The sequence below is a fragment of the Lagenorhynchus albirostris genome, chromosome 5, assembly GCF_949774975.1.
Source record: "Lagenorhynchus albirostris chromosome 5, mLagAlb1.1, whole genome shotgun sequence".
Lineage (NCBI taxonomy): Eukaryota > Metazoa > Chordata > Mammalia > Artiodactyla > Delphinidae > Lagenorhynchus > Lagenorhynchus albirostris.
This window is the reverse complement of record NC_083099.1, coordinates 96941716-96954033: the sequence shown is the minus strand read 5'-3', so window position 1 is coordinate 96954033 and position 12318 is coordinate 96941716. Positions and strand designations below refer to the sequence as shown.

General features: G+C 35.5%; 1 protein-coding gene across 1 annotated transcript in view; it reads right to left on the bottom strand.

Annotated features, from left to right (window-relative positions):
* Nucleotides 1-12318, bottom strand: part of IMPG2 (interphotoreceptor matrix proteoglycan 2) — a 68955-nt gene that overhangs the window by 55211 nt on the left and 1426 nt on the right. The gene's annotated exons all lie outside the window — the stretch shown is intronic.

The following is a 12318-nucleotide window of genomic DNA, read 5'->3' as shown; positions in this document are numbered from 1 at the left end:
CTATATATCTATGAGAAAAAATAAATCTCAATAACGTCTTCACAATATAAATAAAATAATTTGAAATATGAAAGCTAATACTTTGAAGGTCCTAAAAGAAAACACAGAAGAATATATACATGACCTGACGATAAGCAAAGATTTCATAGACAGGACTCAGAAAGCAACAACTATAAAAGAAAAAACAAAAAACTGATATTAGAATTCATCAAAACTAAAAACTTCTGCTCAACAAAGATGCTATTAATAAAAATGAATAGGTAAGCCACACCTCTGGCAGAAAATATTCAAAATACATATATCTGACAAAGAACTGGTATTTAGGATATTTAAAGGATTTCTACAACTCCCTAACAAAAAGGCAAACAATCCAATTTTTAAAATATGTAAGAGACTGAAGCAGACACTTTACAAAGGACGAGATACAAAGAGTCAACGAGTATGTGAAAAAGTGCTCTGTCATTCATTCTTCAGAGAAATGGAAATTGAACCACCCACACATGAACCAGAGAGGCTAAAATTTTTTACACTGACAATATCAAATTTTGGCGAGAATGTGGAACAAACACAACACTCATTTTTGGCAAGAATGAAAAATAGTACAACCACTTTGGAAAAAGTACTGGTAGTTTCTTATATAACTAAATATACATCAAACCTATGACCCAGTAACCCCCCTCCTAGGTATTCCTTCAAGTGAGACGTAAGCACATATCCACAGAAAGACTTATGTTCAATGCTAGAGCAGCTTTATTCATAATAACTTAAAAAAGAAAACAACCCAGGTATCCATCAACAGGAAAATAAACAAACATACGGTCACATAATGGAATCAAAAGGAACAAGTTACTAATTCATGCAAAAACATGAATGAATCTCAAAAGGCTGAGTCAAAGAAGCCTTACACAAAAGAGTTCATACTATTCTACTTATATAAAGTCCTAGATAGGTGAAACTAAGCTATGGTTTAAAAAAATTAGAAAAGTGGTCACCTGGTAGTTGGGGTTGAGAAGGGAGAACTGTCTTAGAAGGGGAATAAGGGAACTTTCTGTGGTGGCACTATCCCCAAATTTAAGAGAGGTTTGGATTACACCAATGTGTGCATTAGTCAAAACTCACCAAATGGTATTCTTAAGATTTATGCATTTCACTCTATGTAAATTCCACCTTCAGAAAAGTAAACAAATATTAAGCTCTAGTTAATGATATTCATGCTGAAGTTCTACAGGGAAATGAAATGATATCTTTAATTTATGAAATACATCTAAGAAATAGGATGGTTGGATAGATAGATATGTGATAAAGCAAATATAAAATGTTAACTGTAGAGCTAGGTGGTAAGACTATGCTGTTCACTAAACTATTCTTTCAACTACTTTATATGTTTAAAATATTTTCATAAAATCTTAGAAAAACATTATCGTGTGAGGAAAAATGCAGCTGGAGCATCCAGAAGTGTAGAAATCATACCAGGTTTCATAGCAGGCCTTCCCTTGGCACCTCTCATGAATTCACAGAAGAATAGCATAAGCTGCCTCCTACAAATTATGCTTTGGGGAATGTCATTTCCTGAAAATATCTCCTAAGAAATCCACTTAAAAACTTACAGAATAAACAAGTTTAGCAAGGTGTCAGGATACAAGATCAATACATATAAATCAGTTGTATGTCTATACACTAGCAATGAACAAACAAAAAATGAACCTAAGAAAACAATTCCATCTACAAAAGCATCAAAAATAATAAAATACTTAGGAATAAATGTAACAAACAAAGTACAAAACTTATACTCTGAAAACCATGAAACACTGTTGAAAAAAAATTAAAGACAACATAAATAAATGGAAAAACTTTCCATGTTCGTGAATTGGAAGATTTAATTGTTAAACCCCCAACCCCTGCAGATACCAAAACCCTCAGATACTCAATTCCCTTATATAAAATGGTGTAGTATTTGCATGTAACCTATGCACACACCCCCGTATATGTTAAATCACCTCTAGATTACTTATAATACCTAATACAATGTAAATGTTATGTAAATAGTTGCCAGTACACGGCAAAATCAAGTTCTGCTTTTTGGAACTTTCTGGAATTTTTTTTCAAGTGTTTTTTTGTTTGTTTTTAATTTATATTGGGGTATAATTGATTAACAATGTTGTGTTGGTTTCAGGTGTACAGCAAAGTGATTCTGTTATACATGTATCTATTCTTTTTCAAATTCTTTTCCCATTTAGGTTGTTATATAATATTGAGCACAGTTCCCTATGTTATACAGTGGGTCTTTGTTGGTTATCCATTTTAAATATAGCAGTGTGTACACGGCAATCCTAAATCCACAGTTGGTTGAATCTGTGGTTGCAGAGCCCACAGATACAGAGGGCCAACTGTATCTTCAAGATGATCTGCAGACTCAGTGCAATCCTATCAGAACCCTGGTTTCTTTACAGAAATTAACAAGCTAATTCTAAAATTCATATGAAATTGGACCCAGAAGAGCATAAACAGTTTTGCAAAAGAATAACAAATAGATAAAATGGACTTCATCAATATCAAAACCTTTTGTGCATGGTGAAAAAAAGACCTTTTGTCTTTTGTGAAAGACACCATCAAGAAAACGAAAATACTTTCAAATCATTTGTCTGATAAGGGTCTTGTATCGAGAATATATAAAGATTGCTTATGACTCAATGAAAACAAGATAAATAACCCAAATTTTTAAAAGGCAAAGGATTTAAAGACATTCTTTGAAAGAAGATATTCAAATCCAAGAAACATAAAAAAGGATGCTCAACATTATTAGTCATTAAACAAATGCAAATCAAAACCACAAGATGCCACTTCACACCCATTAGGACGGTTGTAATTTTTTGTTTTTTTTAAGGAAATTATAGTGCTGGCAAAGATGTGGAGAAATCAGAACCTTCATACACTGCTGGTGGGCACGGTACATCTATTTTGGAAAACAATCTGGAAATTCCTCTTGTGGTTAAACGTATGACTCAGAAATTCTACTCTTAGATATACACCCAAGAGAAACGAAAACAACCCAGATATCCATCAGCTGACAAATGGATAAACAAAAAGTGGTGTATCCATACAATAGAATGTTATTATTTGGCCACAAAAAATAAACTACTCATACATGCTACAACATGGATGAACCTTGAAAACATTATGCTAAGTAAAAGAAGCCAGTCACAAAAGACCATATATTATATTATCTCATTTATATGACAAATCCAGAATAGGCAATTCTATAGAGACAGAAAGTAGATTAGTGGTTGCTTAGTCCTGGGGGGAGGGGAAGGGGAGACAGAGTGGTAAGAAAGTGATATCTAAAGGGTGGGGGTTTTTTTTGAGGTGATGTAATATTCTTAAACTGAGTGTGATGATAGTTACTCGTTTCTGTGAATATACTGGAAAACCATTGAATTCTATACATTAAATGAATTAATTGGTATGTTAATTATATCTCAGTAAAACTATAAAAAATGCAATTCCCTCCAGAAAGGTAATACAGTTGACCTTTGAATAATGTGGCAGTTAGCGGCACAGACCCTCTGCAGTCAATTCACATATAACTTTACAGTTAGCCCTCCTTATCCGCGGTTGCACATCCACATATTTAACCAACCCTGGATCATATAACACTGCAGTATGTATTTACTCAAAAAAAATGTGAGTAGAAGGGGACCCTCACATTTCAAACCCATGTTGTTCAAGGATCAACTGCACATCCTTAATTTATCCAGTGGTTTTCCAATTGAGAATAATAGAATTCAAAACACTTACATTCTGATACAGGAGAATTGGGGGGTAGTCTGGAGTATTCATGCAGCTCAGAGAGGGGAAACCTAGATAGGACAGTACAGGCTGTACAGACAAGAGCAAAATCAGCACTATTTCAAGGAAAGAGGTACTAAGGAGGGCAAAACTCCACCACAGACAAACGCCACATACTTCTCTATTTGGCCTATTTGTTCAGAAGTCCTATCCTTGTCAAATGATTTTCATGTAGCCTTTAGTTAACACTGGAGATAACTTTCTATTTTCGAGAAGATAACTAATCTACAAAAGCCTCTCTTCTGGCAGAGAAACTTGTCCTGGAAACGGGTGGAGGAAGGGTAAATGTAATGACAATATTCTGAAGAAGGAAATGCCGGCATTTAATCTGTCTTTAATCCTGTTACTAGGACTCAGGCTGTGCATCTTATCTAGTACACAGATATCTAGAATGGAGCAAAGTCTTTTTCTTAGGGTAATATAATTTCCCTTCAGAATCGTGGAGCCCAAAGCATGAGGAACAGTTAATTTGATGCAATAAGGCAAGAAAAAGAAATAAAAGGCATACAAATTGGAAGATAAGAAGTAAAACTATATCTTTATTTGCAGATGAAATAATCACCCATGTAGAAAACCTTAAGGAGTATATTAAGAAGCTACTAGAACTAATAAGTGATTTTAACAAAGTTACAGAATAAAAGATAAATACACATAACTCAGTTGTATGTCTATATGCTAGCAAGGAACAATCAGAGACCAAATTTTTTTTAAATAGTGTTAACAATAGCATGAAAACAGTGAAATAAATCTGATAAAAAGATGTGTAAGATCTATACACTGAAAATTACAAAACACTGTTGAGAGAAACTGACAGAGATCTAAATAAATGGAGGGATATATCCACAGATCAGAAGGGTCAATATTGTTAAGATTATAATTCTTTGCAAATTGATCAATAAATTCAACACAATCCCAATCAAAATCCCAGTAGCCTCTTGTGTACAAATTGGCAAGATGATTATAATATTTATATGGAAGACAAAGGACCTAGCATAACCAAACAAATTTTAAAAAGAACAAAGTTGAAGGACTTGCACTATCTTACTCAAAGACTTATTATAAAGCTCACAGTAATCAAGACAGTTAGGTACTGGCATAAAAACAGACAAAGAGATCTGTGTAAAAGAATGAAAAGTGGGCTTCCCTGGTGGCGCAGTGGTTGAGAGTCCGCCTGCCGATGCAGGGAACACGGGTTCGTGCCCCGGTCTGGGAAGATCCCACATGCCGCGGAGCGGCTGGGCCCGTGAGCCATGGCCACTGAGCCTGCGCTCCACAACGGGAGAGGCCACAGCAGTGAGAGGCCCGCGTACCGGAAAAAAAAAAAAGAATGAAAAGTGAAGTAATAGACCCACCATATACATAAGACTGAATTTCAACAAAGGTTCAGTGGCAAGGAAAGGTAATATTTTTAATAAATGATGCTGAAACAACTGGCTATGCAAAAGCAAAAAAATTTAACTTTGATCCATATACATCAAACACAAAAATTAACTCAAAGTAGATCATAGACCTGAATGTAAAACCTAAAAATTATAAAATTTCTATCAGAAAAAACAAGAGAAAGTCTTTGTGGTTCTGAGCTAAGCAAATTTAGATCCAACACCAAAAGCAAGCATGATGTAAAAAAAAAACTGATAGGGCTTCCCTGGTGGCGCAGTGGTTGAGAGTCCGCCTGCCGATGCAGGGGACACAGGTTCGTGCCCCGGTCCGGGAAGATCCCACATGCCCGCGGAACGGCTGGGCCCGTGAGCCATGGCCGCTGAGCCTGCGCGGTCCGGAGTCTGTGCTCCGCAACGGGAGAGGCCACAACAGTGAGAGGCCCGTCCGCAAAAAAAAAAAAAACAACTGATAAATTGAACTTTATCAAAATTTAAAACTTCTGTTCCTCAAAAGACATTGTTAAGAAAATAAAAAGACAAACCAAACATTGGAAGAAAATTTATGCAAAACATATATCTGACAAAGAACTGGTATTTGGAACACATAAAGAACTCTTACAACTCAATAATAAAACAAACAATCCAATTATTTTTTTAAAGGAGCAAAATATTCGAATAGACTCTTCACCAAAAAAGATATACAAATGGCAAATGAGCACATGAAAAAGTGCTCAACATCATTAGCCATCAAGAAAAGGCAAGTTAAAACCACAATAGATGTTACTTCATATCTACTAGAATGGTTACAGTTTAAAAGGACTGACTATACCAAGCGCTGCACAGATGTGGAAAAATTGGAATCCCAATATACAGCTGTTGGTACAACTACACTGGAAAACAGTTTTGGCAATTTCTTAAAAAGTTAAACATAGAGCTATCATGTGACCCACCCACTACACTCCTATTAACCAACAGATATAAAAAGCATATGTTCACACAAAAAATTGTACAAAAACGTTCATGACAGCTTTCGTCATAATCCCCAATAACTGAAAAGCACCCAAATATCCCAAGATGCAGTATATCCATAAAATGGAATGATACCCAACAGTAAATGGTAACAAACTACTGATACACAAAAAAATCATGGATGAGTCGCAAAACAAACTGATTAAAAGAAGCTAGACAAAAAAAAAAAGAGTAAACAGTATGAGGACATTGAAAATATGTAGAAAATGCAAACGATACATAGTAGAAAAAGTGTAGAAAATGCAAACGATACATAGTAATAGAAAGCAGATTAGTGGTTGCCTCAGCACTGAGGTCAAGGGAGGTGCTGAGGGAGGAAGGGATTATATAGGCACATGAGAAAATGTTTGGAGGTAATTGACAATTCATTATCTTGATTGTAGTGATAACTTCAAGGATAAATACATTTGTCAAAACAAATCAAATTCTATGCTTTAAGTATGTGCAGTTTATAATCTACCAATGTATACCCTAATAAAGCCACATATTTCTTTTTAACACCTTTATTGGAGTATAATTGCTTTACAATGGTGTGTTAGTTTCTGCTGTATAACAAAGTGAATCAGCTATACATATACATATATCCCCATATCTCCTCCCTCTTGCGTCTCCCTCTCACCCTCCCTATCCCACTCCTCTAGGTGGTCACAGAGCACCAAGTTGATCTCCCTGTGCTATGCAGCTGCTTCCCACTAGCTATCTATTTTACTTTTGGTAGTGTATGTATGTCAATGCCACTCTCACTTTGTCCCAGCTTACCGTTCCCCCTCCCTGTGTCCTCAAAACCATTCTCTACATCTGTGTGTTTATTCCTGTCCTGCCTCTAGGTTCTTCAGAAACATTTTTTTTTTTTTAGATTCCATATATACATGCTAGCACACGGTATTCATTTTTCTCTTTCTGACTTACTTCACTCTGTATGACAGACTCTAGGTCCATCCACCTCACTACAAATAACTTAATTTTGTTTCTTTATATGGCTGAGTAATATTCCATTGTATATATGTGCCACATCTTCTTTATCCATTCATCTGTCGATGGACACTTAGGTTGCTTCCATGTCCTGGCTATTGTAAATAGAGCTGCAATGAACACTGTGGTACATGACTCTTTTTGAATTATGGTTTTCTCAGCGTATATGCCCAGTGGTGGGATTGCTGGGTCATATGGTAGTTCTATTTTTAGTTTTTTAAGGAACCTCCATGCTATTCTCCATAGTGGCTGTACCAATCTACATTCCCACCAACAGTGCAAGAGGGTTCCCTCTTCTCCACACCCTCTCCAGCATTGATTGTTTGTAGTTTTGATGATGGCCATTCTGACTGGTGTGAGGTGATACCTCATTGTAGTTTTGATTTGCATTTCTCTAATAATTAGTGATGTTGAGCATTCTTTCATGTGTTTGTTGGCAATCTGTATATCTCCTTTGGAGAAATGTCTATTTAGGTCTTCTGCCTATTTTTGGATTGGGTTGTTTTTTTGATATTCAGCTGCATGAGCTGCTTGTAAATTTTGGAGACTAATCCTTTGTCAGTTGCTTCATTTGCAAATATTTTCTCCCATTCTGAGGGCTGTCTTTTCTTCTTGTTTACGGTTTCCTTTTAAAGCTATATTTTAAAAGGTCCAACTACTAATACAATTTTTTAAAGGGGGATACTATTACTTCCTACTTCAAGCACCCTAAATATCTCTTTAATTTCACAAATGACTAGGTTAAATTCAGTTGCTTCTTGCTTAAATGGAGATATTTTTCAAATGTGTTATACCAACTAGCAACTGATACCAAATTATCTATGAAGGAAAAATTGGGCAAACCATTATACTGAATTAGCTTGGTGGAAAAACCAAAGATTCCTGGTTGGACAGTGAGTGGATCTTTTCCTCCAATCTCAAAACAATTGGTTCTAAGGGCATAATCCAATTATCTCTTCCAAATCTCTTCCAAATCAAGACCTATGTTGAAATATTCATTTTTCCTAAATTTCAAAACATAACAAATAAAATATTTACTCTTTATCATGACAGTAACAGCTATATCAACATTGTTATAATCTTGATGTGCTGTGTCAATCATTTTAGCTTTGAGTTCCCTTTCCAATGATCTCATTCACAGAATCTGTATTTTATAGTCAATTATTCAAGGAATGCTTTATTTTTCTTCTGGTTGGCTTCTTTTTCAATAGCGTCTCTTGAATGTATAAACACAAGGGCAAAGAAATTAAAAGACATAATCATATTCCTTAAATGATTGGTTATTTCCTCTTCACTATTTAACCAGAAGCTATCTAGGTATTCTGGTATTCTTACCTATTTTAAAGTAATATTACATAAAAATCCAGGTAGTAGAAATCATATTTTGATATATTAAACACTCATTCTCATTCATCTTCAGTTCCTTTTTCTCTCCCAATCTCTTTGGAATTTCCCACTTCTGGAATATGCCCTACTCACAAAAGGCCAGGTCAATGGACTTCCATTTAAAAAGTGAAAGAAAAGTTTATTGCTTAGTAAGTTTGATAGTCCAAAATATAACCAAGAGATATAAATACACTCTGAAAAAATAAGTTCTAACATACTGTGCCACTTTAAGAAACTAAAAAATCAAACATATAAATATATGTAATATCTGATATTAAATTTTTTATTTTAAAAGCATTTGCTTTGATAAGGAAGGAGGACAGAAAGGACAACATAGAGGAAAATAAAGAAGAAGACAAAGTAGCAGCTCAGACTGAAGGTTTATATAGCCCAGTCCCTGGAAAATAGTAAATGATCAATAAACATTTGTTGAATACATGCATGAATGAACAAGCCTGATTTCACTATCATTTCATTATCTATATCCACTTTAATTTACTAGCATCGCATCCATATTATGGCTTTTTATTGGCTCTTGAGCAGCAAAAAGCAAAGTTTGGGAATCCTTCAAATATCTAAGGGACATATTATGGTCAATTAACCAATTCTGGTTAGTAAATATAAGGAACAGAGAATGAATTAATATAATAAAAGGGTATGAGATCAAGGATAACACTGTTTAATTGAAAATAAAATAATTATGTAACAAACTAAATGGGAAAAGAATTTGAAAAAAGAATAGATACATGTATAACTGAATCACTCTGCTGTACACCTGAAACTAACACAACATTATTAATCAACTATACTTCAATATAAAATAAAAAGTGTTCCAACAAACAAAAGTCCAGGACCAAATGGATTCACAGGCGAATTCTATCAAATGTTAGAGAAGAGCTAACACCTGTCCTTCTGAAACTGTTCCAAAAAATTACACAGGAACACTCCCAAGCTTTCTACAAGGCCACCATCATCACCCTGATATCAAAACCAGACAAAGATATCACAAAATAAGAAAATTACAGGTCAAACCACTGATGAACATGGACACAAAAATCCTCAACAGAATACTAGCAAACTGAACCCAACAACACATTAAAAGGATCATACGCCATGATCAAGTGGGATTTATCCCAGGGATGCAAGGATTCTTCAGTATATGCAAATCAAACAATGTGATACACCATATTAACAAACTGAAGAATAAAAACCATATGATCATCTCAATAGATGCAGAAAAAGCTTTTCACAAAATTCAACACTGATTTATGATAAAAACTCTCCAGAAAGTGGGCATAGAGGGAAGCTACCTCAACATAATAAAAGCCATATACAACAAACCCACAGCAAACATCATTCTCAATAGTGAAAAACTGAAGCGTTTCCTCTAAGATCAGGAACAGGACAAGGATGTCCACTCTCACCACTATTATTCAACACAGTTTTGGAAGTCCTAGCCACAGCAATCACAGAAGAAAAAGAAATAAAAGGAATCCAAACTGGAAAAGAAGTAAAACTGTTGCTGTTTGCAGATGACATGATACTATACATAGAAAATGCTAAAGACACCACCAGGAAACTGCTATAGCTAATCAATGAATTCGGTAAAATTGCAGGTTACAAAATTAATGCACAGAAATCTCTTGCATTCCTAAACACTAACAATGAAAGATCAGAAAGCGAAATCAAGGAAACAATCCCATTTACCATCACATCAAAAAGAATAAAATACCTAGGAATAAACCTACCTAAGGAGGCAAAAGACCTGTACTCAGAAAACTATAAGATATTGATGAAAAAAATCAAAGATGACACAAACAGATGGAGAGATATAGCATGTTCTTTGATTGGAGGAATCAATATTGTGAAAATGACTGTACTGACCAAAGCAATCTACAGATTCAGTGCAATCCTTATCAAATTACCAATGGCATTTTTCACAGAATGAGAACAAAAAATTTCACAATTTGTATGGAAACACAAAAGACCTCAAATAGCCAAAGCAATCCTGAAAAAGAAAAATGGAGCTGGAGGAATCAGGTGCCCGGACTTCCGACTATACTACAAAGCTGTAGTAATCAAGACAGTATGGTACAGGCACAAAAACAGAAATATAGGGCTTCCCAGGTAGCGCAGTGGTTGAGAGTCCGCCTGCCGATGTAGGGGACATGGGTTCGTGCCCCGGTCTGGGAAGATCCCAATGCCGCAGAGCGGCTGGGCCCGTGAGCCATGGCCGCTGGGCCTGCACGTCCAGAGCCTGTGCTCCACAGCGGGAGAGGCCACAACAGTGAGAGGCCCGTGTACCACCAAAAAAAAAAAAAAAAAAAAAAAAACAGAAATATAGATCAATGGAACAGGACAGAAAGCCCAGAGATAAACCCACACACCTATGGTCAACTAATATATGACAAAGGAGGCAAGGATATACAATGGAGGAAAGACAGTCTCTTCAATAAGTGGTACTGGGAAAACTGGACAGCTACATGTAAAAGAATGAAATTAGAACACTCCCTAACACCATACACAAAAATAAACTCAAAATGGATTAAAGACCTAAATGTAAAGCTGGACACTATAAAACTCTTAGAGGAAAAAATAGGCAAAACACTCTTTGACATAAATCGCAGTAAGATCTTTTTTGACCCAACTCCTAAAGTAATGAAAATAAAAATAGAAATGAACAAAAGGTAACTAATGAAACTTAAAAGCTTTTGCACTGCAAAGGAAGCCATAAACAAGATGAAAAGACAACCCTCAGAATGGGAAAAAATATTTGCAAACAAAGCAATGGACAAGGGATTAATCTCCAAAATATACAAACAGCTCATGAAGCTCAATATCAAAAAAACAAACAACCCAATCAAAAAATGGGTGGAAGACCTAAACAGACATTTCTCCAAAGAAGATATACAGATGGCCAACAAACACATGAAAAGATGCTCAACATCACTAATTATCAGAGAAATGCAAATCAAAACTACAATGAGGCATCACCTCACACCAGTCAGAATGGCCATCATCAAAAAATCTACAAAAATAAATGCTGGTGAGGGTGTGGAGAAAACGGAACCCTCTTATACTGCTGGTGGGAATGTAAACTGATACAGCCACCATGGAGAACTGTATGGAGGTTCCTTAAAAAACTAAAAATAGAACTACCATATGACCCGGCAATCCCACTCCTGAGCATACACTTGGAGAAAACCATAATTCAAAAAGATACATGTACCACAATGTTCACTGCAGCACTATTTACAATAGCCAGGACATGGAAGTAACCTAAATGTCCATCAACAGAGGAATGTATAAAGAAGATGTGGTAGATATATATAGAATGGAACATTACTCAGCCATAAAATGGAATGAAATAGTGCCATTTGCAGAGACGTGGATGGACCTAGAGACTGTCATACAGAGTAAGTCAGAAAGAGAGAAACAAATATCACATAATATTGCTTATATGTGGAATCTAGAAAAATGATACAGATGAACTTATTTACAAAGCAGAAATAGAGACACAGATGTAGAAAACAAATGTATGGACACCAAGGGGGAAGGGGGACTGGGATGAATTGGGAGATTGGGATTGACACATATACATTACTATGTATAAAACAGATAACTAAGGAGAACCCACTGTATAGCACAGGAAACTCTACTCAGTGCTCTGTGGTGACCTAAATCGGAAGGAAATCCAAAAAAGAGG